This window comes from Scylla paramamosain, chromosome 5 (assembly GCF_035594125.1).
Source record: "Scylla paramamosain isolate STU-SP2022 chromosome 5, ASM3559412v1, whole genome shotgun sequence".
In the NCBI taxonomy this organism is placed as follows: domain Eukaryota; kingdom Metazoa; phylum Arthropoda; class Malacostraca; order Decapoda; family Portunidae; genus Scylla; species Scylla paramamosain.
Window position 1 is genome coordinate 18,813,284 of NC_087155.1, and position 5,773 is coordinate 18,819,056.

The 5,773-nt window shown below is 37.9% G+C and overlaps 1 non-coding gene across 1 annotated transcript; it reads left to right on the plus strand.

Annotated features, from left to right (window-relative positions):
- Positions 1-2,218: 2,218 nt before the first annotated feature.
- On the plus strand, positions 2,219-2,291 carry Trnap-ugg (transfer RNA proline (anticodon UGG)). The gene has a single exon. It is a non-coding gene; the product is annotated as a tRNA-Pro (tRNA).
- The last annotated feature ends 3,482 nt before the right edge of the window (positions 2,292-5,773 follow it).

The following is a 5,773-nucleotide window of genomic DNA, read 5'->3' on the forward strand; positions in this document are numbered from 1 at the left end:
TATATATATATATATATATATATATATATATATATATATATATATATATATATATATATATATATATATATATATATATGTATATATATATATATATATATATATATATATATATATATATATATATATATATATATATATATATATATATATATATATATATATATATATATATATATATATATATATATATATATATATATATATATATATATATATATATATATATATATATATATATATATATATATATATATATATATATATATATATATATATATATATATATATATATTTATTTATTTATTTATTTATTATATTAATCTTCCGTTACAACTCGTTAAAAGGTTTATAAACTCGGACAATCGTATATATATATATATATATATATATATATATATATATATATATATATATATATATATATATATATATATATATATATATATATATATATATTAATCTTCCGTTACAACTCGTTAAAAGGTTTATAAACTCGGACTATCGTATTGCTTTGAATCTATTTTTTTTTCCTTTCTTTTTTCTTTATTTTTCATTCTATGCTCGAATTTGCACCTGTCAATCCTTTGTTTCGAATTTATTTTTCTTTTTTTTCCATTTCCTCTTTTATTTCAAATTTATACCCGTAGTTTTATTTGGATAATTTTTTCTTTCCTTTTAATTTTATTACGTTGTCTGTCACTTGTAGGGGAGGAGCGGGAAGCCATTCGCTATTAGATTTTATTCCCTTTGTTATTGATATTTATTTCATTTATCCAATTGTTTTTGCGAGCGAGAGGGGATGATGCTCTCAGGAATATTAATACCTGTAATATTTATGCGTAATACTTTTTTTCCTGGAGTTCATTTCGTCTTATTCTGCTTGTGCTACAACCGATTGCTACAATCTTGTCGGGATTATTACTTTATTTATTTATTTATTTATTTATTTATTAATGCATTTATTCGTCTATTTTTGCTATTATTATTATTACTATTATTATTTTCTTAGTGAGACTCGTTCAGCTAGTACACAGTGCCGAAGTGGAGAAACACGACCCTCATTTCAAGGAACGGGAATGCAAAATCACGAAGGAATACAACCAAAAACATCTAGACGAGTATTGGCTGCACTAGCGCAATTAAGAGAGAAAACGGGAAGCCACCAAGCATCCTCCCAACTGGTCATCATAAATCCGATGCGATTTATACATTACTCGTCCCGTTATTCACAACTATGATAAATGTGTGTGTGTGTGTGTGTGTGTGTGTGTGTGTGTGTGTGTGTGTATTCTCTTGCATTTTGAACACATCCCGTCACAAACATCGCCTTCATTTTTACTGTGTATTATGTTAATAACGTCGGCCATGGGCGCTAAATCTGGCATGCGTGTATGTATTCTCCCTCCAGCGCTGTTCACTTCTCAACTGTGGCGGTGCTGGAGGAGAGGCGGACAACATTTGAGGACCATATTGTAAAACACTTCTGCGCCGCACCTCCACTATTTTCAAAGGACTCTAATTGAAGCTGCACTGGTTTTTAAGGGCGTTTTTACGGTTGTAGTGACAAATTAACAAGATTTCTACATTATTAAAAGGAGAAACAGTCTTGCAAACCAACCAAATCAACTCAGTGGCCTTGGAAAATAGTCGTGGTGTGTCTGCACAGCGCCAGTACTGCATGGGAAGTAATACAGGCTCGTGTTGCTGCACTGTCGAGGGGTCTCAAGGCCGGGCATGATCGAGGGCCAACAGATGATGCAATTAATCCTCATGAGGCGATGTGCAGCCGTGATGGACGCGCTGATCATGCAGCAAGAAGTCTGGCAGAAGTTGGCGCCGCGCTGCCCATCACGCACTATCCTACACGATGCTCGGCGGGGAGAGGTGAAGATTGAATGTGTTGTTTACGAAAAGTGGTCATGTTTTGCAAACTATTTAAGACGAAATATATGCAATAACAATCTTCCCCCAGAACAACACCATTTGGAAGCTCCTAGAAACTACCACGCTGCTTCCTACTACTGAAGTCTTCAAATAGCTAGCAGTACAATTTTCACATCACCCATTAGCATCAGTTTAGGACATGGCGTGCACTCGTCCCCCTTAAGAGATAGTCACGCCCCTGGAGACAATCGAAGTGTCTTTCTGATCCCTTTTGATGCGCAGTGGCGTGGCAGTTGCCTCATGATCTTTTTTAGTTTTGTGTAACTTTAACGCCTCCTTAGCTCAGGGGCAGAGCACTGGTCTTGGAAAACCAGGGGTCGTGAGTTCGATTCTCACAGGGGGCACACTTCAATATTATTTTAGCAGTAGTTCCTAACCTATGGGTAACTACCCACATGTGGGTAATTTGGATAATTTGAGTGGGTAATGAAGGCTGAGAATAAAGGCATTCATATTGGTATGGGTGCAAGAAAAAAACGTAGAGAATAACAGACGCTTCTCATACGGGACACGTGGCTGCCGGTGAGCGCGGCGGTGAGTCACCGAGACAGAGAGGACAGAGGGGGGGAGGTGCGCCAGCTGGCCAGAGTGCGGTTCTGTTCTCCGTCACCTTTGTAGATTGTTGTACCTTTCCTGTGCTTTTTCTGTTGCATTGCAGCCGCACATAGACAGTGCCGTGCCGTGAGAAAACTGCCTGAGGCTGTGATTGCCGGAATGAGGGATATTGCGTCCCTGTACTGTGCCGTATCATGAAGTAATCTTTAAAGTGCCCGGTTTCGCAAAGTACATGCTTTGGCGTCGTCCTTGTCTGTCCTGTTCTGGGCCTGATTGCGTCACGTTATCCACCACCCCGCTAGGCACAGCCACATCGGACTCACAAACACAGGTGTTTGTGGCTGCCGGGCGTCCTGACAGCGCGGCACAAGAATGTATTCAGGGATAACCCAACTGTAAATTATAGGAAACTGAGGCTTTGAAATTTATATTAGAATATTAAAAAAAAAAAAATGAGTTGGCAACTTCGCCTGAGATACCCGACACGGCTAGCGGTGACCGACTCTCAATAGAGGGATCCTTTTCAACGGTTTACCAGCGTTTGTTCATCATAGATATATACTACTGTACTTACACTTGATGATATGATAACACGAACTTGAAGAAGTCAGTAAACGCATAATGTAATGAAAAAGATTGGGAACCATTGTTTTTAATTTAAAGACTCCGATGTGGTACAGTGGTTCCACGAGGCTTGGTGGCCGAGAGGTTCGAATCCTAGCCACGGTCTTAAATTAGGAATGGCATCCACTCGAATTAAAGGTTAGCAAATGTTGAAACCTTCATTCGTTAGTACGTACTGTCTTTGGCCTGAAATATGGAAAGCCTGACGTGACCACAGCGGTAAATAAGTTCAAGATTACGAGATGATTTTGGAGAAACTCGTATTCCGTCTTGCATTTCTCAGTGAATCATCTCCATCTAAATGTTTACTTCCAATATACTGTTTGTAAGGGATGGGAATTCTGTGTTGTCTAAAGAGGAACTTCTGACCTTTAATGGCTCTGAAATAACAATGTAATCTGGAGAGAGAGAGAGAGAGAGAGAGAGAGAGAGAGAGAGAGAGAGAGAGAGAGAGAGAGAGAGAGAGAGAGAGAGAGAGAGAGAGAGAGATGACAGAAACGAACAGATAGACAGACAGACTAGGAGAAACTAAGAGACAGACAGACAGACAACAGACAGAGACCAACAGATAAACATACATAGACAAACAGATAGACAGAGAAGAACAGATAGACAGAGACGAAAGAATACACAACAAGATAGACAGACAGACAGAAACACAGACAAACACAGACAAAAATGAAGACAGACGCAGACAGACGGAACACCAAAAAATAAGAAAGAAAGAAATTGAAGTAGCTTTTTCAATTCCCAGAACACGTTCCCCACAGAAAGAGAAGAAAACGGAAGGAAGCGGACCCGTAACTGACACGAGAGCTTCAGTATTTATGAAGAAGTGAATAGTTAAAAAGCGGTTATTGTTGAAAGTCTTATTGAAGATGCAATATAAAAAGAATCCTGTGTGTGGCGAGGGGGTTTCCCGCTTGCTGCCTGAACTGCTGCTAATGACTCGGTTGCCTTCAGGATACAATGAACACTGTCGGGGATGAAATGATGGAATGGGAGTGGCGGTGTGTGCTACAGTTTACAAAGGTTAATGTAGGAATGGTAGCAACGATTTTGCCTCAGTGAATAATATTTGTGAAACAGGAATTTATTTGTACTTCATGTGTTTCTATGATAAGAGTTTAGTTCTAGGTTTTTTTTCAGGCAGGATCCGGGATGTATTGTGTAACAGTAGCAGTAGTGAAGCGAGAATTTCATTTATATAATGTTTTTAGTTTGATGGTGACATCGACGTTGAAAAATAACACTTTTGAAGCAGGAATCGCTATGTATTTCGCATCAAGCTATCTATATTTTGAATTTACGAAAGCAGAAATTTAAATGCACACTGAATCTTATAATGTTTAGAGGTGGCTGTAGAAAAAAAGAAGAATGATTGCATGAATGATTTGCGATTAAGGAAATATGCGCCAAAAAAGCAGTAAAGAACTAAAAAAGGGAAAAGTGTCCAGGCTAAGAACGAGACAGAAATCAAATACTAAGGACCTGGTCGGAGAAAAACCAAAGCAGGAAACAATCCGTGGTGGTGCAAACGTGTGAAAAATAAGTGGCAGTTGACAGGTGGACGAAGCACTGAGGAAAATAACGAAGGAAAACATTTGGAGTGAAGTCTCTTTTGTATTATTCTGAACTCCATGAAAGTGTTGGCAGGGTTTCTGAGTCTATTGGAGGGTGGGAAAGCGCCTGGCCATGTGTTCAGGTGTTCAGGTGAGAAAACTGTGAAACCTGAAGGAATGTGTGGAAGAAAAGAATAATTTTTACTTCTCAGACAATCCTCTCAAATAATTTTCAAACGATTAACAGTCTTACTCTATTATCTTTCCTAGTTTTGACTGACTATAGTGAAATTTATAGCTCTTTCAAGAGAATTTTTGTGATTTTAGTGATGTTATCAAAGAAACGGCATTATTAATCGCAGAAACTAACAAATATTCCGTTAATTACGTAAGTGGCATTTGAAAATAAACTTCATGGGAGAGCAAAGCGTTTCAAAATACACTCTCTTGATAAAATACCTGGGGACATTTGAACACAGCAGCCGCAGAGTTGGACCACAAAGGGAAGGTGAAATAAAGGCAGAGAGAGGAAGGAATGGAATCTGACCACCGTGTTTCAATACTTCCAAGGCAATGGGGAAAGTTTTACTGAGGATTGACTAGAAGGAGGGCCAGGATTTAGTTAAGTAAAGGCTGAGAATCGATATACTGGTGATTCTTGGTCTTCACAATATAGAGGGACTTGCAGGGAGAAAGCGTGTAAAATTCCTTTCATAAACGCGTAAGATATGGAGAGTAAGAGGTTAACTGTGTTGTTCTAGACTGCTGAAGAGACTCTTGTACAGAAATAAACGCCCAGAAAGTTGTAAATGACTATGGGTATTATTGTCTAGTAGTGAAAAGCTTGACAGAATAGTCTAGTGGAAGTTTGATATATATTTTCGATCGACACCGCTGACATCAAAAGGAATAATAGTAATTCATTTTTTTTATACATTTATCGCGCTATTAATCTCTTATCATTGAGAACTCTTTAAAAAATTACTCAAAAGAAAAAGGAGAACAGCTGGGTAATTTTGTCATATTGAAGCTAAAGAACTATTTAAGATGACAGTCCCTCTCCCTGTTCTCCTCGTCTCTCTCTG